The following is a 21,804-nucleotide window of genomic DNA, read 5'->3' as shown; positions in this document are numbered from 1 at the left end:
TATATATAAATTACAGTTATACAATTGTAAATATTGAATGAATACTAACTAATAGAGTAACATGTAAGAATTAAATTACTTTTTCTCACAGTTATTAACGTATATGTAAATGAAAAAAGAAAGTACATTTCTCTAAACAATTATACAACCAAGATATTAAAACAATGGATAAACAATATACTAATAGAAAATATGAATTATCTAAGTTTACCAATATGATAGAAGAAAGCTGTGAGATTTTTAATTCAGAGAAATACTCATGCTATTGCGAGGAGAAATTTTGTGTAGATACTTATTATATAAAAAAACAAATAAAGATTAGGGAAAGAATATTAGCAATTTCAAATTATTTTTGATTTATTTCCGGCTTCTTTCTTTTTTTTTTCGTTTTAAGAATTAAATATTAAATCCCACAAAGTGTTGTTTTTCTGTAAATCGTTAATGGCATCTGTAGCCAAAGAGTTCAATATTTCGGTTAATTTTTCTTGATAATCATCCACCAATTGTGGTACAATATTCGATAGGATGGTGCTTATGGTGTTTGAAATATGTTCGTCGTGAAATAATCCAGTTACTTTAATCTAAAAAATTATTTGAACGTATTATTATCGCTGATCGATCGGAATGAATTAATCAATGATCCAACATGTTAAATATATTTACGTCGAATTCTTCAAGTTTGATCGCTGATTGGAAACTTTGTACGTATAAATCCCCATATTTTATTGAAAGGCCCACTATCACATCTATATCTAGACCTTTCGCGATTGCACTATAAGAAAAGATAGAGAGAGATTATGAAAGAAAAACAATATTTATTTTCGCGAAATATTCTAATCTCGTACGTAACATATTCAGATTTTTTGTTTGTTTTATCTTATAATATGAAGTTAACAGTAGATGATGCATTAAAATGCATTGATAGATTTTCTTTATTGTACTTACTCGATTTCACCTAATCCATAAATCGGTAAAAAGTTTTCGTAAATTCCTGTCAAGTTGTAATCTGTAACCAACTCGATCGAATCCCATATATTATGTACGTTAATTTTTATTCTAAATAAACTAAATTCTGCATTAATGATCTTGTAAGTGGACAATTTGTCTATTTGCAAGTTTTGTAGATATACTTGAGCCCTTCTCATAGAACAAAAATCGTTGTTTCATTCGTTATTGATTATCGTATGGACACTTAATTCTATTTAGTATATCGAACAATACCAATTGTAAGATTTCGGTTAAAAATATGGTATTATAAATGAAATACTCACTCAATATTATCCTCTTTTTGAATATTATACGCGAATTGATGGAGTTTGTAGGGATCCAAAATTGGAATTTCAAGGGTCTCGTTTCCATTTCTCATAGTTTCTCGAAATTTATCCACCGCGATTGCGGCGCATGTATCAAAATAAGATTCTTAGACAAATGAATAAAAACAATATTAATTTAAAAGATTAAAAGATTATAAAGAATAAATAAAAACATATAATTTTTTAACGTAATATCTCTCTCTAATATTTGCACTAACTTACTGCCTGTATCACCTCCGTACATCAAGCCATAGCATGATACCAAAGTAGTCACCAATATTAAAAATATATTTTTCATATACGGAAAAATGAAACATTTGTTTGTCATTCCTCGATATGTTTGGTATTTTATCTTTTATGTTAATATTTATTTGTATTTTATGTTTTTGACGTAATTTTAATAAATATGTTTTAATTCCATTATATATTTTCCATTTCAAACTAGAAAATTATTATTGCATATATTCTGCCACAAAAAATTGTGTCAATTTATATAACTTTTTTTTTTTCTATAACAGAAAGAATTGAAATAATTAAACTTAGTTTAAAAATAATTATAATTACGTGTCTCCTGTGTGTCTCTTTCGGTTTTATGAGGAAATTATATTGCCTTCTTATAATTAAATAACACTACGAGTTTTAGTCTTCGAATGTTTCGAGTTCAAACAGTTAACACTGAATATTGAAATTCATTGGTTAAAAAAAATAAAAAAAAATAAAAGAAATACTAAAATAATGAAAAAAAATGAGATAGCAGAAATGCATGATAACGTTAGAAACTGTAGTATAATAGGTGCTTAACTTCAATTGAACTTTTGTAACAGATATATGTTTTTTTATCGTTGATGAGTCATTGATAGTTAATGTGGGAACAATTAGTGTAAATTTTTTTTTTTAAATGTTTGTTTTTTGTTATGTTAAATTAAAATATTCAAATAAGTTCATTTTAAACGAATCGCTATTAAATGATTATTTGGTTTTATTTTGTTCTTATCTTTAGATTTGATTAACAATTTTTATTCGTTTGTAATTTTTCTCAAAGGATAATATCGAATTGCATCGTTGAAAACTCTGATAATCGATGATATTACAGATGTTAATTTTTAAATGCATTTTTATAATCTCTCATGTACGATCTTTATTATCATTTTATTTATGTAACGTACGTATATATGTAGAATACGTTTATTATTTCGTACTATCATTCGCGTGACTTCCGAGTTGTATTATCTATTTTATTACACAAAGCGTTTTGTTCCTTTTCTTTATCTTCTTGTAAAAATTTTTTATTTGTTTTTTTTTTTTTTTTGTTAACGGAGGTAGGATTGGTAAATTTGACTTTTGAATCTCGTCCAGATTACTCGAATATTTAGATAAATATTTTTATTTAGCGTTACTTTGTGAAATGACCAACTAAACCTTGAAATAATTGTACTGATTTTTTAAATATGAAGGAAGGCAAAATTACATAATTCAACTAGGTAATATATGAATTTATAAAAAGCTATTAATAAAGGTATGAAATTGAAATTTAATCGCTAGATTAGATCTCGATATATATATATATATTTACATATATTATTAACTAATGTATGATTTCGTTATCGGATTGGTTATCGCGATCATCTATCAACTGTGTAATGTCATCTTTCTTTTATTTGACGAGAATTCAATATGCGAAATTATGCATTATTTTATTTTATTATTTATTTTCGATCGAATTTATTTATTTAATATTTCATATGTTTATAATGTTTTATATTATTTGAATTTTATTCAACAAACGATAACATTAATGCGATCAAAAATTTATTAATACGTTAGCATGAATGAAAAAGATTTATCGATCAGACAGTAGTAAAAGACTAACTATGTCAGACTATTAAACAGATTGATTATCAAACCAAATTGATATAAACAAAAGATATTTAAATGATTGTAACATTATCAATGTGACAATTTCTCAGTTTAATTGTAATAGTTATTGACTGACTATGGCAGACTATTAAACAGGTTGATTATCAAACCAAATTAATGTAACAAACGACACGAGAATCAGCAGCAGTATAATCAATGTGACAACGAAATCAATTTCTCGATTAGAAGACAATATACCTACTGGATAATTGTCGTAGTTTATAAAACTTTAATCAAAAGTTCAAATTTATCTTATAAAATATTGCAAATGTATATATCATTAAATAACTTATGTGTTATGCGTGTCAATAACTTATTACAAAAGATCAAAAGTAAAAAAAGAAAATAGAGAGAATCTAATAAAAAGAATAAATGTGTTATAAGACTGATAATAATAAGAAAATATTTTTAATATAATCATCAGAATTTCATATAAGTTTGTCTTTTGTTCAAATTCAAAAAAATTTAAGATAAACAATCAGAAGGAAAATTAACGTTGATTGATGGGGGTGGGAGGGAAAGAAAATTATCTACATTATGTGTCAATGACTCGTTAAAAAAGAAAAAGAATCAAAATTCAAGAAAATGCAGGCATAAAGAAAAATAATAGCATAAATAATAAGAGAAAAGAAGAGAGAGAGAGAGAGAGAGAGAGAGAGAGAGAGAGAGAAAGAAAAAAAAATGTAATTGAAGTGGTCGTACACGATTGCTAGAAAAGAAAAAAGAAATGAATTCGAAGTAAGAAGAGAGGAGGAGATAAAAAGAAGGGATGAACAAGAAGAGAAAAAGAGAAAGAGAGAGAGAGAATGTGATGCGGCTTGGTAAAGGGAGAAGAACAAGAACAAGCGAGATAGAGAAAGAAAGATATATATATACATATATATAAATATATATAACATATATAATATATATGTATATATATATAGGTAGAGAGGAGGAGAGAGAAAGGGGTGGAAAGGAAAGGGTGAAGTGGGTCTAGTGGGGGTAGAGGGGTTAGAGAGGGGGTTGGGTGGCAGAGCAGTTCACTCTTACTAGCCGTGACTCGACTCGTCAGTGCGGCCTGAACGGTTAACCGGCCTACTTCTCTCGCGGTTTGCTTGTTATCATCTTCTCCAACTCTCTCTCTCTTTTACGTTATCTCCCGCGATTGCGTCGGCCGTTTATCATTCGCCGTCCAGATTTCTGACGTTGGTGCCGTTATTCCGACAACAACCAAAAAAAAAAAACAAAGAAAAGAAAAAAAAAACAGATTAATATTTATAATTATTTTTAATAATCTTTCTCTGGTCACATATTTTCTATAATTTTCCACCCTTTCTGGGTACCTTGCATACATCGAGATACGATACCGAACGATTTTGAGGAATAATAACACACACACAGACATAAAAAAAAGAACAAACGATAAATAAAGTATCGAAGAGAGAAAGAGGGAGATAGATACAGAGAGAGAGAGAGAGAGAGTGTGAGAGAGAGAGAGAGAGAGAAATATTTTACAAAGGTGTGATTTGATCAAATGAGTTTGAGATAGTTTTTTATTAAATATCTCTCCCTCTTTCTCTTTAATTTTTATTATTTTCGTCGTCGTCATCGTCGTCGTCGTTGTTGTTGTTGTTGTTATTGTTGTTGTTGTTGTTGAAGACCGGTCTGGATCATTCTCGCATGTGTGTGTTGGGAATGAGAGGGGTTGGGGAAAAAATACGAGACATTTTTACGTGCGATTATTGCAAGACACCTTCTTCTTTATTTATTTCTTTCTTTCTTATCGTGAACTTCGTCTTTTTTTCTTTCCCGTTCGATTTGTCTATTATCTTTTTTTTGTCTATCTTCCTTCACTTAATGTCTAACCATTTGTTCGTCTAGTTGAATCTTTTTATCTGATCTTTTTCTCAATCGTGTTCCTTCCGTCATTACCCTAATAACCCGTCATCAGGTGTTACCACAACTGGTCCTTCCTCGTACGAGTGGACGAATCCTTGATCGAAACATCTCCGAAAGAAAAGGAAGGAAGGAAGGAAGGAAGGAAACTACGAATAGTCTAAAGGACCGAAAAAGACTATTTGCATTTCGTCTCGCGAGGCATGCCGAGAATCCGAACGAGGAGTAAGAATCGCGCGTAAAAGCTCGACACCAACTGTGGAAAGAATAAACGCTCTCCTAGAGCACAGGTAAATATAATGCATTGCCCTTTTTTTACTTTTCCACCCTCTCGAGTATATATATATATATGTGTGTGTGAGAGTGTGTTTAATTTAAAAAATAAATGTCTTTTCTTATTGTTAGATTTCTTTCTTCCTCGTAACATTACATTTCGGAATGGATACTATTTCGAAGGTTTATTTTTTTCGCGTATAAAATTTTGATTTGATTATAAGAACATCCAACGATAATACGATTAAATTCATTGTGGTATATCTTTAAAAAGGATTGATTTCTTTTTTATTTTGTATTTCTTGAAAATGTAGCGTACACAAAATGTTTTGATAAAGGGCGTTAAGCGTAATTTGCGTTTGTCTCTTGCAATATTATAATCAAACGAACGTTGAGATAGGATTTGATCGTGAATTTATTTTTCTAATGAAATAATCATGCAAATTATTCATTAAAGAGTTTCAGTTTAGTTTCAGAGTGTTCCGTGTATGTATGTATCTCTCTCTCTCTTTCTCTTTCTCTTTCTCTCACCGACGGTACACATAATTGCACTTCGAATCGGGATGGAATCACAAATTTGTTCATACATTTCTCTTCCGTTCACTTTTCCACCATTTTGATTGTATGAAGAAAACTTCGGGTCACTTTAATATTCATTTGATCCTTTTTTTCCTTTCTTATTATTCACGAAAGGAAGATGACTATGATCGAGATTAAATATACATATATATATATATATTCTAATGAATAATATTCCTTTTTAAATGTAATAGAATTCTAATTGAGAAATTTCGATAATATCAATCGAGAGTAAGAGTATGATCATATTTAGTTGGGGAAACTTTCTCTCTCTCTCTCTAACTTCTCACACAAATAATATACGTATATACTTTATCTTTCTCTTTCTATTTTCCTCGTTGCCGATACTTCGATTATTTCGCGTGAATTAACGGCCACATTGACAAAGCTGACGGATAGAGACGGTAAGCTGTACGATCGGTTATGGTGAAGCCTTACTACCTTGAATCAAGTGTGAGAGAAACAGAGAGAAAGAGAGAGAGAGAGAGAGAGATAAAGCAAGTGATAAATTTCGACTAGGCTTAAGCTCGATGCATCAGAATAATCGAGCTGCCTTACTCGAGGTCGACCGTTCGATAAAGCTCGAACCTATCCGAAATAACGATAATCCCTCTATTTACAGTAACAATATTATTACATTAATAATAATGATAATAATAATAATAATAATAATAATAATAATGTAATTATAATAATCGTAAATAATAATTTTGGCCAAAGTACGACTATTATAATATAATTCGGTGTCTTGACGTTGATATTAGCGCATAATAAACGTGTTAATATATCTGGAAATTTGATAAATCTAACAAAATTATTAATACAATGTATATAAAAATACATTTTGCTATACGATATTTTTGTCCTTTTTTAAGAAACATATTTGTTATCGGATTGATAAATAAGTATCGTATCATTATTCTTGTTTTTTTTCTTCTTTCCCTTACGAATATCTTTAATAATGTATTTAACGATAGAATCTTTGGATTATCATAGAAACGTATTTGTTATTATATTGAAAAAAAAAAAAAGAAAACAAATATCTAATCGCGTTCTCGAATTTATCGAAAAAAGGGTAAGGGAAAATTTATTCGTTTAAAGTATTTCATCCCTTATCATCTTAATACTTCTTTTACACTTTCTCTTTAACAAGTCTATTTCAAATAGTTCGCATTTTCGATCCTATTAAGTCTTTGCTACTACGAAATCGGGCTTCTAGGGAATCTTTAAAAGGGAAGAAGGACGATAGGATACGACTATCGGAGGATCGTCGTCGATCCTTTGTCAAAGCTTTTGCGAGTAAAGCTTCTCTCTCTTTCTTTCTCTCTCTCTCTCTCTTGGTTTTCTCAGTGAACTAAAGGGAAAGAGATAGAGAGAAAGAGAGAACCAGCTTTTTAATATTGCACACGTTTCTGAGAACTTTAAGGGTGGCACAATGCACGGCTAAGATGACGAAAGAGAGTAAACGACTAGGGAAGCTTACTCTCTCTCTTTCTCTCTCTTTTTTTCTCTCTTTTTCTTATAAAAGAGTCTCGTGGTAAATCGTGCTAGTGTCGAATAAGAGACCGTGAATAAAAACCGAGTAAAAGAGGACTAAAAGAAAAGAAATAGAGAGAGCGAGAGAGAGAGAGAGAGAGAGAAAGAGCCGATATTGCAAAGTAAAACAAAGATTGTAGGATTTTTATCGTTTCTCTAACATCCCATTGGCTTTTACTTCATCTCTCTCTCTCTTTTTTTTTATCTTTTTGTCAATAACGTTCGCATAAAAATTCTGTCGAATTTAAATTCTAAATTAAAATCTCTCATGATAATGGAGAGAAAACATTACTTTTCTTTTCTTTTTTTTCTTTTTTTTCGATTAATTACATTCGGATCAATAAATATTATTTGATTGAATAAATTTTTTCATAAGTATCGATTCGGTATAATAATTGTAAACGTGCATTTGAGTATTTGGAAAACGATAAAAGAATAATACGAACAACAACAACAATCTTGAAATTGTTTTGTAGCAAAATGAACGGAAATAAAGGAACTTTGCGGAGTTGGTTGATGTGACGACGCCGAAATCTTTTTTTTTTTTTCGGAACGAAAGAAAATAAGAAAGAAAAAGGGATAGAGAGAAAGAGAGAGAGATGAAGCCACGGGGTGTTTCTCTTGAACGGGGATGTAACATTTTGTTAGTGGGGTTAGTAGGGGGGCTAGGGGGTGGTGGATGGTGAAAAGATGTTGAGAAAAAAAGAGAGAGTAAGATAGAGGTAGAGAGAGAGAGAGAGAGAGAGATAAAGTTAGTGAAGAGAGCAGACAATAAAGCGACAGCGTAAAGCAAACGTTGGATACACACAGGTGGCCTTTGCTTTCGTTTGAACTCACAATCAGAACCAGCTAAAAATAGGACCCGTGACCCAACTACGCTCGATTCCACAATTATGAATTTCCCCTGTCCCCGACTATTTCTCACTCGGTGGACGAATCAATGCAGCATTAATCGTGTGTGTCTACGTGAGAGAGAGTGAGAGAGAAAGAGAAAACGAACGACACATATCGGTCGAACTTACTACTCGTACATCTTTCGAAAAAAAAAAAGACAATTGCAAAAGTTGAGAAAGTTATATTGAAAATACAATAAAATTGTATACATTATATATGTATATATTTACAAAAGTCAGATAGATAATATTATTATGAACAATTTAATCTCGATTTAAAATAGTTTACTCTCGATTATACTTTTATTCGTCCAAGATATAATAGTATTAGGTTTGTCCAATAAGTTCATCGAATAAGATATAAAAAAACAAACAGAAGGGTAGGAAGAAAAAAGAAAATTTTCAACAGACGAAGAAGAAGAAGTTCTGTGGTCGCGATTGAAAATATCTTTAATAGCGACAATAGAAAGAAACAGTAGAAAATGATTTTTGTTGTTGTCGTTAAGTTGGCACCTTGATAATCGTGTGTTTGTATGATTAAAAAAAAAAATGAAAAAGAGAGAAAGAAATTTACGTGCTCGATTAATCGGCTCTTCGAAACAATATACGTTGCTCGTAGAAACACGTATATGCATGTTATGCACATGCATCTGTGTATAAGTGCACGTGGTAGTTGTAACTTTCGTGTTACTCAACGCTCGTCGAGTCACATCGAGCCTTAACTACTAATTATTACGTAGCTCGACGCTAACGAACCTTCGCACCAATTAGCCAACACATTTTTACCGTACTACCCGAGTAGAGGAAACGCTTCTCGGTACTTTAAAATCTCGTCTTTTTCATTGAAAGTTACAACGATTATGAACATTTCTTTTGAATTTTCAAACTCCATTCGTTAACCGTTAACGTACAACATTTATTTTAAATTGTTATTATTTAAAAAGAAATTGTTCTTTTATATCACTCGCGACAGTGTTCTTCGATTAAACACACATATACATACACGCGAGAGAAAGATATATATGTATAGTGGAAATATATAATGAAAAATATTATTATTGAAAAGTAAAAATCGTCTTGAAATGTTTCAACATTGTTACGTGGGTATCGGAAGAATTTGTATGTTATTATATTGGAAAACTTATACAATTATTTTCAAAATGGTATAGATTTATTTGATTAATTATTTCTAATCTTTGTACTACTTTCATCGGTAATTATAATTTGAAATTTGAATGAATTCATTTATTAATTGAAATTAAATTCCGCGTATGATTTAATCGTAACAAATCGAATGGATTTCAAATGTGAAAAATATTCGGTATATTATTAGATGTATTTTTTTTCATACAAGACAATATAATATATAATCTGAAATCTTATTGTATTTATACGCGAATATATTATAATTAGATCTGTCTAATTTATTTTCAAACCTTTCGGACGAGCAATCAATTTCGGATCTAGCTCTCGAAATTCTACCGATAAGAAAGTAATGAATAGTATCCGAATAGAAAGACGAAAGGTTGGCCGACCTTGCCAAAAAATCTTGAACACGAGTATGCAGGTAATACACACACATACACGTATATAATACATCGATGCATATACAGGTCTAAACACGTACTAAGTAAGTTATATAACGTTCGATGCACCAGCAAAACTGCAACGCGTCACAATAGCGCAATGTGTTTCCGCCATAACCCAATTTCTCCAAGAATTCTTTTACGGGTATATATACATATATATATATATATATACAATACATATACATATATGTATATGTATATGTATATGTATATATATATGTAAGAGTATGATACGAGAACTGAATGTACGATTTTCACGAAGAATAAAGAGAGAAAAAGAACCGATAAGTTAGGAACATTAATAATTAAAATACGACGGAGGGTCTGCACCACCGGTAAGTTCAACTCACATTTCCGGCGTAAGAACGATAAGGTCGCACCTTTTGGCAAGTACAGTGCAATATTTATAAATCTCTTAGGCTGCAACGAAAAAAATTGGACGACGTGCCAGAAAGTTCAAACGAAATGGAAAAATGCTAATCGGTTGGAACGATGCTGTATATAGAGTGACTCGTGTCAATGAAATATTTCGAATAATTTCAAAACCAAAATAAAAAAAGAGGAACGTTTATGCAACATACTTTATTAAAAAAAAATAATTCTTCGAATCAATTATAATAATTAATATAATTAATCGTCTGCATATATACTTCAATTTGCATTAGTAATGGACCGTAAATATATATTTAATCTAAAATATTATAGAGAGAGAGTGTAAAACGTCGTTGATTTTTTTGTTCAAAGTAAGAAGATACCACCTCTGTAACCACCCCGTAGACTTACCAACACTACCATCAACCAACCAACACCTGCTCACCTTTCTAAACCCTCCATTAAACTGGCACATTCGCCGTAGATTCTTATCTAACCGGGTTAATCTATCCTTTCCTATCCCTAGGACTTTCCCTCATCGTGTGAGACCGACTTGACGTTTGTTTCACACGTATAGAGTACGTCAATGTATGTTACGAGTTTAACAGGGTGCGGAAGGGAAAGAAGAGTGTAACACATATACATATACATATATATATAAAACGTTAATGTTATTCCAACGGAAAATATCGCGTGACGGGAGTTCATCGAAGAGCCTGCAGGAGTTTTCGCAAGCCACGTTGCTGCTTCATCATAGTTCGCATTCTTTAACAATTCTTATAATATTTTTATTGCTACATGTCGGAGTATAATTAGGTTTAACTATAGACAGATATTTTTTAAAAAGAGAGAGAGAGAGAGAGATAGAGAGAAAGATTGATTTTTGTTACCTTTTTTTTTTTTTTTTGAACGTAACATAAAAGTAGGACATACATGTGCGTCAGAATGAATCGTTTGATGAAAGAAGTCGTCACTTTTCCTCTACCTATCTCTCTCTCTCTCTCTCTCTCTCTCTCTCTCTCTCTCTCTCTCTTTCGTTATCTTTTCTTGTCGTAGGTGGATGTCGTAGAAAAGGGGGTAAGAGAAGGGAGGGTGAGTGACAGTGAGAAAGAGAGAAAGAAAGAAAGGTAGAAAAGAGGTTGGCTTACTACTACGATGACGACGACGACGACGATGCATACGAAGAGAAGAATTTCGAAAGACGACGAGCTTTATCTGAAAGCGCTAGCGAAATGGGCTTTTTCTGAATGCTCGTCAAACCGAAAAGAAGAAGACGAAGAAGAAGAAGAAGGGGGTTGGGCGGGGGCGTAAATAAAGAGAGAGCTCGATGAAGCGACGATTAATTCAAGGTTTCACGTATAAGCTTCGCTCGAGTCCACTATATTTTTTACTTTTTTTCTAAAACCCATGTTCTCGTTACGCTCATTACGTTGTCAACGTTCTTATCCAATCGGATCAATCCGCGCCCACTACTTATTTTTCTTTTCTCATTTATGTTTTTAAGATCATATATTATTAGACACCATATATACACGTATGTATAGGATAGGAAGGGTTGTTCTAAATCTAAATTGACTTTACTCTTTGACAATACGTTCGAGTAGATTATTTCGTAGACTAAATTTTTTTTTTACTTTCCATACACCCAGGGCTCTCGATTAATCTTCCTTTTCTCGAAGTAGATATAAACAGAAATATCGATAAGTATCTGTAGGGTTATTTTTCTTTTTTCTTTTTTTCTTTTCTTTTTATTAGGTGGCATGAAATCGTGGGTACATTTAGATGGAAAACTTGATACGCTAGATGAATTGTTAACAAAAATCTTTTGTTGTCTGCAATGACCATAAGCACGTTTATTTATAGGAACACTTAGATTAGTATCGTAGTTATTTTATTTAATCTTTTGCAGCTCGAATTTTTTCTTTTTACTAATTTACAAGACGTAAAATCAAGCAAACGTCGAGTTCTGAATTAATAATTAATTAACAACGAATTGAGAATTTTCATAGGTTTTTCTCCTATATTTCAAGCTAGAAGATTGATAATTATTATAAAGTATCTTATCGGATATAGATGGAACGAAATTGATGTCACATTTTTGATTGATGCGAAAAAGAAAGTAGTATAAACTACGAATGATCAGACAAATTCAAGCTATTGGGATTGGCCCAAAAATAAATTCTCTCATTCCGAATATATATTATATATTTTTCTCAAAATTCCAACGAGAATTTATTTTTAGGGTAACCCAATAGCTCGAACGTGTCTGATTATTTCTGGTTTATACTACTTTCCCTTTCGTATATTAAAATCCGAGACGAATCGTAACATTTTGTTTTCATTCGAAACTATTACCGAAATATGTCGGCAAAGTTTGTAACACTCTGTATAAAACTAAATACGTATGCATATATTTAGACACGTTGACGAATAATTAAAAAAAAAAAAAAAAGAAAAAAGGGAAAAACAAAAGAAAATAAATGGGTGGTGGTAGGGAAGCTTTGAAAAGGAAAATTCGAAACGTTCGATTTCGATTTCGAATCGTACTCGTTTCTCAAGTAGTCGTATCACCGTCTTACAAGGGTTTCGATATTTCATCCAGAAACCTCGACAAATTTGATTACCTTCACATTTCCTCTAAGAATTATATTATTATTATTATTATTTTTTTATTGTCAATCCTACTACGATTATTTTATCAAAAAAAAAAAAAAAAAATGATTTCAAATCGAAACGGGTAGATATATTTATCGATTCGTATTTTTATAAAAAATTGTCCAAATTTTCTCGTTCACCTTCCGTTTTTCAACACTTCGTCAATTTATATATTCAATTTATCGAAGCAATTCGACCCTAGGGCGATTCGTAGGGCCCGATAAAATTGATAGGAGTAAAAGGAAAACAAAAAATACAACATAAATTGCATGGGGAAGGGAAGTGGGAATGGGTAGGGGTTTGGAAAGAATAGAGAAAGAAAGAAATAATAATAAAAACGTCAATCTGGTGGTCCATTCAACCGTATCCGCCATTATATCGATACCTTTATTTGTTCTCTTCTTTCATTCTGTCACCAATAGGAAATATTTTAGGTTCTCGCTCCTACGAATAAATATAATACGCGATATAAAATCAATGGGGGGAGGAGGGTATTATAGAGAACGAATATATAAAAAAAAGAAAAAAAAAGAACAGAAGAAAAATATATATATATATATATATAATAGAAAATAAAAAAATATCATTTTCGTCGTGGTCGTCGTTGCGTTGTCGTTGTCGTTGTGTCGTCCGAACGAAGAAGAAATTTTTTCTTTTTTTTTTTTTGTTTTTTTCTTCTTTCTTTTCCTTTTTTTTTCGTCGATGCGCTGCATTGCGGCTGCAGCACAGCAGGCCACCGACGCATTGCCACCCCGTGCTGCACTCCTATCGAAAGGACGCTGCGTCCGCTCAAAGCCCACCCCCTTGCACCCTCGACCCCGTACTCACCACCTCTGGGTGCTTTCTACCGATGGGGTCAAGTGCCCAAATAAATATAATATACTTCAAGGAAAGTCTATCCTCGGTCTATTATTCATTATTTCTCTATCATATTTATATATAATTTTATAATTAATTTATAATTTTTTTCTTTTCTTTTTTTTAGCAATGAATCATTTCTATGTGGTGGATTTATAATGGTGGAAGAGAAAGATGCTTATGGTCGAAATTATATTCTATCTTTCTAAACACTATTAAAGTATATTACATTCCTACTCGTTCTTCCAAAAATAAATTTACTGGAAAATGGAGCAAAAAAGTTGCATTGGTATGCGTAAAGTACAGTGTTCTTTTTTTTTATTTCATTACTTTTTCATTCAGATATTAGACTCATTTTCGGTTTTTTTTTTTTTTATATGAACTGTTTAATATTGAATGAATGATCGAATCGTACGTAAAAAAAAAGATATTATACGAAGAATAATGTCATAACTTTATGTATAGATGTGTATACGTGAAAAAAAAAAAAAAAAAAAAGAAAGAAAGATATGATTTAGGTGAAAGTCGAAGAGTTTGTAAAAGCTGTCGTTCATTCGATAACACTCGACGTCATCGGCACGAAGATGGAAAAACGTGATCAAAGATTATCTGAAACGTTTTTTTCTCTTCCTTCTATGATATTTTATTTGATATCTTTTCTCTCTCTCTCTCTCTCGATAGAAACATTTCTAGCGTCAATTATTTTCTAAAGAAAATTTAATGAATTTTAACTAACAACGTAATTCTTATAATACAATTGTTAATTACATTAACGTACGTTTATAAATATTGCATAAAGAAATAAAAATTGGGTTTGCAGTATTACTCTGTCTGTGTGTGTGTGTGTGTGTGATAAGAATTAATTTAAAAAAAACATGAACTTATTACTTATTCACCCCAGAAAAAAAGAAGAAACATAATTCTATTCGATCCATTCGCTAACACACACACACACACACATACACACACATATATATATATACGTACAAACAGAAGATAAAATGAGTTTGGGTTGGGCAAAATACGCTCAAGTTTTACTTCAATTTGCTTAAATGTGCGGCCGAGTCTATGGATGCTTTCGACGGTCGAAACTTTCCGTGGATTTGTTGGCTTAAACATTAATTGGATCTGAAAGAGAAAGAGAGAGAGAGAGAGAGAGAGAGAAAGAGAGAGAAAGAGAGAAAATCAACCGAAATTTCTTCTTTTTATAATGATTTCGTTGTATCTACCGTAGCTGCACAGTGCATCTAATTCGAAAGGGGTTGCTCCGATTTTTACAAATGAAAATAAAAGAACATCTATGAACAACGGTTGATATTAAACGACTGTCGAGTATATCGCTTCAGGCGTACCCATATCACTTAAAAAAAAAAAAAAAAATAATATCTTCCTTTTGTTTCGCGTACCTTATCCTTTTTTTTATTTACCCAAGTTATTCCTTTTTTTCTTTTTTTTTTACATTCAGATCGAATGGTTCCATCTATAAATATCGTAGAGGGTTTCTTTTTATAAGAAAGTTATAACTGTTCGTTGTTTGTTTAATAGTAATTATTATAATGATGATAAATGTTGCACCAAAAGAAATGGATCGATTATTTTATCAAATATTAAATATATAGTTATTTATTTGTAATAATTATAATAATAATAATAATTATAATGAATTTGAAAAAAATATATAGTTTTTGTTTGTTTGTACATTCGTTTTTATTTCTATCTTCGTTTGTGTCTGTTTTTTTATACTTCTTAAAATGTACTCAAGGAAAGAAAAGGAAAAAAACAACCTCTCGAAATCACTTACGAGTGCTCCGAGGTTTATTTCTTCCAACGAAAAAAGACGAACACAAAGAAAACGGGGGGATGAAAAATAGAGGTAAAAAGTACAAAGGGAAGGTACAAAGTCGTTCGTTCGAGTAGGAGAATAGAACTCCGGTGTCTGGTTTAGCCTGGCACGTTACTCCATTACTTTACTTCTACAATCGACTATAATATACATACATGTACTAAACGTATATCGAATCCGCAGTGTTATAGGTCATCTAAATATTTGGAAACTTTTAGAAATTTAATTGAAGAACTTTTTCTAATGAAAATTTCAACGTCAAATGCATATGTATTATAATTATCTTAAAAACCAAAAAAAAAAAGAGAAAAAAAAATATTGCATTTTAAAAATATCCTTTCTTGCATTTTTCATTAGACGTTCGTTCTAATAAAAAGTAGAAATTTTTTGTGCTCGTCTATACGATCACACACTGAAATATTTAGATTAATTTCTTTCTTTCCCACAGTGTCAGACAAAAGTTATTTCATTTTAAACATCTCCGGAATATTTTTAGTGACTTATACGAAAACTAATTATGCGATTTAAGCTTAAACGCAAAATTACGTACACGCGTATATACTTAATTGCATTTCGTATGCAATTGTATTTTGTTGTTACGTTAGAAAATGAATCGTTAGTTAGTTATCGTGTAAAAAGTGTTAGAGATATTGACACATTGTAAGAACGCGTTGAAAGATATGTTATATTAGATTAGAACGCGAGTCAATAAGAAAAAAGACGCGTGAAAATAAAAGAAAAACAAAATTCAATGAGATACACGAGTTAACGAAGGAACCAACCGACTTTACATGCACTCACCTCGAACCCCTTCGAAAACCCCGTTCCGAACTCCTCGAACAAGTTATTTTTCGTGGCCGGATGCTTGACCTAAAGTTATTTGCCGACTTTTCGAGTAGATATCGATCGACTGTAGCCATACTATACAACCCGAATCCTCGAGTTGGCTATTCGAGGAGAAAAGACACTTCGCTAGGATTTTCTTTAAGCCAGCACAAGAGCTATATTCTTTCGAGTAGCAGCACGTAAGAATGCATCGAATAGATTGGATTCGTCGTGCAATCCTATGCATCACGCGATTATTCTTTCCTTTTTTCTTTTTCTTTTTAAATCACATATGTATACATATACATTCTAATCATAACAACGAAAATTCTCTTTTTTTAGATCGATATCAATATTGTTTCGATAATTATGATCAAGAATTGATCCCGAATACAATTTATTATAATTATTATTCCGTTCAATTTTTTCATTACACATTCTATATCGTTATAATGGGATAGAATATTGAAATTATAAAAAAAGAAATAAAGGAAAAAAATGATTGTGAAGCAAATTGTGTGACAAAATGTAATCTTTGACGCGTCTTTTATCAGTAAAGATAAGGGAGAGTCGACCTAGAAGAGAACAAAAAATATCCTGTCATATCGCAGCTTCCTCCAAGATCTCGAGATTACTTTTTTTTTTTTTTTAGAAGAAAGAAGTTTATCCGAGTTTTATCTGATCTGACGAGAACTGTTAGAAGAGAAATAGTAACGTACTAATAGTTAGGATCTATCGTGCAAGTATCGCGTGAACTTTGCACGTCCATTCTACGATCCTTATTGTCCAGGATAAACGGGGAGGTTTGGGGGGGGGGGGTGAATATCGGTTGAGTGGTAGGCGAAGGGTTGGATATCTTGTCCGAGCAAACAAAAGGGACGTATCAATTACGAGGTCACTCGAGGGAGACTCTTTTCTCGACCATATCCGTTGTGCTTAATGGACTCCCCTCATCGTGAGTAAAGTTCATGTTTATCATCGAAAGGGGTAGGACATACGTTGGATACCTGTGTATCACTGACCCTCTTCTTTTCTTTTTATTCCCCATTAAACAGTCAGTTGGTTGGTTGGTTGGTTGCTTGATCAATGGGGATTAATCGTTACGAATAAAATAAAAATGTTCAAATGAATTTATTCAATTTGATATGAGTTACTTGGTGGCGGAGGGAGGGAGAGAGAGGGAGGGATCACTTCAAGGGTTGCTAGAAAAAGGTTAAAAGAAAAATAAAAAGGAAAAACTAAAGATGCTCGTTATTGTTTTTAATATATGCCAAAGGTATACCGTCGACTTGCGACGTTAACGAGCCGCGAAACGGTGTCGTGGTTTAAGAAGGGAGGAGGAAGATAGACCTTTCGCTTTTTTAACGACTTCGTAAAGACAGGCTTCGGACTTAGGAGGGAAAGAAAAAAAAAAGAAGAAAGTGAGAGGGATGAGAAATAAATAAAGAGAGAAAGAGTGAGAGAGAGAGAGAGAGAGAGAGAGAGAGAGAGAGAGAGGAAAGTTTGCGCGAGAATAAGAGAAAAAGAAAAAGAAAGAAAGAAAGAAAGAAAGAAAGAAAGAAAGAGAGTTAGGTCAATATTTGACTCGCACGAGGTAACTGGGTCAAGGATTATTACTGACGTCTGAATGCGACGAACTATCGTCTTGTGATCTACTGATATCTTCATTATTTCTTTTCTAATGCCTATTTGCTAGCAAATCTAAATAACCTAACTAAAATGATTCGGTCACAACCCTTATATATAATACTATTACACGTATACTATATAATATTACCGGTGTATTCACTTCACCGTTCCGTTCTATCGTTTCTTTTCTTTTTCCTTTTCTCGATATTGATTTCTCTTGTATTTTTTTTTTCTTTTTCTTTCTTTTTTTTCTTAACAAGAGGAGAACAATTTTTTGCTTTATCACTTCTATCTTTCTTTATCTTTGATAACCTAGCCAAAGGGGGATCTAAAAGAATAAGAAATTTTTTCTCCGCTCGTGTTACTCATTTCGGGAAAAGAAAGAAAGAAAGAAAGAAAAAACGAAAAAAAGAACAACTTTCTTTCCACCGTGCTTTCTTTCTTACAACTCGAAACTTTTTTTGCTAAACTTTTTAACAAACTATCGAAGTATATATGAGTTTTGTTATAATGAAACAGAGATATAGCTACATATATCTCTGTATATATATATATATATAGAGAGAGAGAGAGAGAGAGAAAGAGAGGGAAGGAAATACGTAGCGAGGTCACTAATTGGCGGAAAGAGCAAAGTCGGGATTAGCCATCTGTTAATCTCAAGCGGGGTAGAAAACTACGTTCGTCGGCAGTCAGCCAGCCAACTAGCCAGCCAACCAACCAACCAACCAACCAGCCAGCTAGGCAAAAATTCAGAAAGAGCGAGTGAAAAAACGAACCCTCGGTAATTTTTGCACGTGCACGAAACGCTGGCCTCTGGCATAGTCGAGATAATCGTGCTAAAGCTTAGTATTTGAAACGACATATCTTCCCTCTCTTTCTCTTCGTCTAGTCATGCCACTTCTTTTATCCTTCTTCGTTTACCGTCCCTTTTCATTTTTTTTCATATAGTTTATACACGTGTAGGTGCATTTCTTTTTCTCTCTCTCTCTCTCTTTCTGTAGTTTAACCCCATCTACCTACCCCCACCCATCTCCCACCCCCTTCGTTCTCTTCTCTCTTCTCATAGTTATAACACGACTCACAGTTTTCGGTGTATTCGTACGCGTAAAGCCAACGTTGCAGAGTTGCATCGTTACTACGAATGTGGCTTGTACTGCAGATACGTTGCGGTTCTGGCCTTTCTACCTATTACACGCTCACCAAGCACAAACGTGATACATCGTTTCTGCCAAATTCATACTGCTAAGTTAGGAAGTTTTCCCCTAACCCCTAGTCCCCCAGCCCGACCCCCACTCTGCTTGATATTTCGTCTCAAAGAGATGCAATTATAATTATAGAAATAAATCAAGAGTGAAAAAAACGGGTAGATTGAATTATTTGACAAAATTTATCTCAAATTATCATTCTAAATTTGTTTTCCAATTTTTAAATTGATAAAAATATAAGATTAGAAAATTAATTAGGAAGAAAGAGAGAGAGAGAGACTCTTTTTTTTACACGGACTCAATCTATTTAGTTAATATTATTTTTTCATTCGGATTAAACGGGGAAAAGCACAGACAGTAAAGAGAGGAAAAAAAAGAAAGAAAAAGGATCCTAAAGATATGGCCAGCGACGAAAAGGCGAACGAATTTATTTTCGAAACGAGGTCTTCCGTCTCTTTACCGCTTTATATCGGACCGTGAACTTTTACGTAAAAGGTTTGACTTGTTTACTAACAGAAGTAACTGTAACGAGCGAGAAAAAGAATAATTGATTAGTAAGAGAGAATTTTATGCAGGTAGTAAACCTTTTTAATGTACCAGAGTGAATTTCAAATATCTCGTAAATTTTATGTTATCCTTATTCGGAAATGTTTTTATTATTATTATTATTATTATTATTATTATAAAATAGATGATTACAAAATTGCAGATATTATATTGCAATTGATGAGTATACTTATCGTTTTACTTCATTTTATAAACACACAATTTAGGTATATATTTTTTAATAGTAATTAGAGATAATAAAATATTTTCTATACGTACCAGTACAAGTATATATTATTTTCGATTAAATTCATTTGTTAATTAAGATATACGATATATTATAAAAATTAAAGTAGACCGAGCGAAAGAATAAAAAAAAAAAACATTTTATGTAAAATCTGAGAGAGAATGCATTCAGTAAAGCTTATTTCTTATTTGCAACTTCCATCTAATTTAAATGCGCGAGATTAGAAAAACAAATTGCACGAAACAGTAATGCATTCTAAACGTATTAAAACTAGAGAGAGAGAGAGAGAGCGCATTTAACAGAATTATTTCTTATTTAAAACTTTCATTTAATACGTATTCTAGATTAGAGAGAGAAAAAAAAATTAAAAAAAAAAAAGCAAATTACACGAAACACCAATTATATTATATTTCAAACGTAAAAAATATTTAACCTGAAAATTTATTAGAAAACCAACAACTATATTTTCTTATTCGTAACTTTTCGATCTATAATTCAAATGGGAGATCAGTACAAATCTAAAGTTTTACGATAAATTAAAAACACACAACCGAATGACAAATAATTATTTTTTAAAATAAAACACTTAGGAAAATATTGCGAGTGCATTCTAATCGTAACCCAAGTATGCATTTGATGTATTTGATATTTTTCGTGAAAATGTTTAAACGTAAGTTCGCGACCGATAATTTCTGGTGTTGGGTAAAAGAGATGGAAGGGGTGGTGGTAAAGGGAAAGAGGTGGTAAAGGGGGGTAGTTTGCCGCGCATAAGCGGTTGACACCGACGAAGGGTAAACCGCGAGACGTCTCTCTCTCTCTCTCTCTCTCTCTCTCTCTCATTCTCTCCTCTTCCCTCGGGCGTCTTCGTCGGGACTTCGAACTACCAAGGCCTTTGACATTGTAACCAAGTTTCTCTCTCTCTCTTAACTCGTATAAAGCTGTGACCGGTTCATGGCCACTGAATGGGTTCTGTCGTTGACTCATTCTCTTAATTCTTTATTTTTCTCCATTTTCTTTTTTTCGCAAAGACATCCTCACCCTTTTCTTCTTCTTTTCTTCCCTTCGAGAGAACGTTTTGTTCTCCCGTAGTTTTTGAAATCCCTTGTTTTTTTTTTTCGTCGCCATTTTGTCATCCCTTTGATACCTTCCATGCAAGAGAATTGTTCATGGGATCCTAGTCTCTCTCTCTCTCTCTTTTTTCTTTTATTTTTTTTTCTTAATCTCTTAAAATATTGAATTACAAAATAATTGAAAATTACCATATCACACAATGCGAAAACAATCGTAAACACTTATTTAACACATTGCACACGTAAAATCGTAACAATATAAGCATACAAGCACAATTCTGCATATAATCGAAATAAAAAAAAAGAGACAAATTTTTCGTTATAAACTTCTAGCGTGGATGATCAAGCCATAAAACCTCGATCGTTGGTTATCGCACGAAGTGCCGTTTAATCAACGCCGTAGCTTGATATTTAATCGGAAATATAGGAAGGGTTTGCGATCGTATCGAAATGTACCAAGAGAAAATCGATAGTCGGTAGAGTAACACAGCAATAGTATTGGCAGTAAGAGTAGTAGCAAAAGTAATAATACAATAGTAGTAGTAGTAGTAGTAGTAGTAGCAGCTTTTTGTCCGA

The 21,804-nt window shown here is 32.2% G+C and overlaps 1 protein-coding gene and 1 long non-coding RNA gene across 6 annotated transcripts in view; one reads left to right on the top strand and one right to left on the bottom strand.

The window, feature by feature from the left end:
• Window positions 1-432: 432 nt before the first annotated feature.
• LOC106788755 lies at window positions 433-1,140 on the bottom strand. The gene is made up of 3 exons (XR_001381936.1): window positions 946-1,140; window positions 664-772; window positions 433-581 (listed from the first exon to the last, which is right to left on the bottom strand). It is a non-coding gene; the product is annotated as an uncharacterized LOC106788755 (long non-coding RNA).
• Window positions 1,141-4,237: 3,097 nt separating this feature from the next.
• Window positions 4,238-21,804, top strand: part of LOC106788768 (acetylcholinesterase-like) — a 56,412-nt gene continuing 38,845 nt past the window's right edge. Inside the window, exons 1-2 of one of the 5 annotated variants that reach the window (XM_014752321.1) lie at window positions 4,238-4,321; window positions 5,164-5,398. The gene's annotated coding sequence lies outside the window, so the exon portion shown is untranslated. Of the gene's footprint in view, window positions 4,732-4,874; window positions 4,895-4,926; window positions 4,946-5,163; window positions 5,399-21,804 lie in introns of those variants that run through there. The other 4 variants (XM_014752320.1, XM_014752319.1, XM_014752322.1 and 1 more) reach the window with 4 other exon arrangements.

Source organism: Polistes canadensis, unplaced genomic scaffold (assembly GCF_001313835.1).
Source record: "Polistes canadensis isolate GaletaPanama2010 unplaced genomic scaffold, ASM131383v1 scaffold_153, whole genome shotgun sequence".
In the NCBI taxonomy this organism is placed as follows: domain Eukaryota; kingdom Metazoa; phylum Arthropoda; class Insecta; order Hymenoptera; family Vespidae; genus Polistes; species Polistes canadensis.
This window is presented reverse-complemented; position numbering and strand designations above follow the sequence as displayed.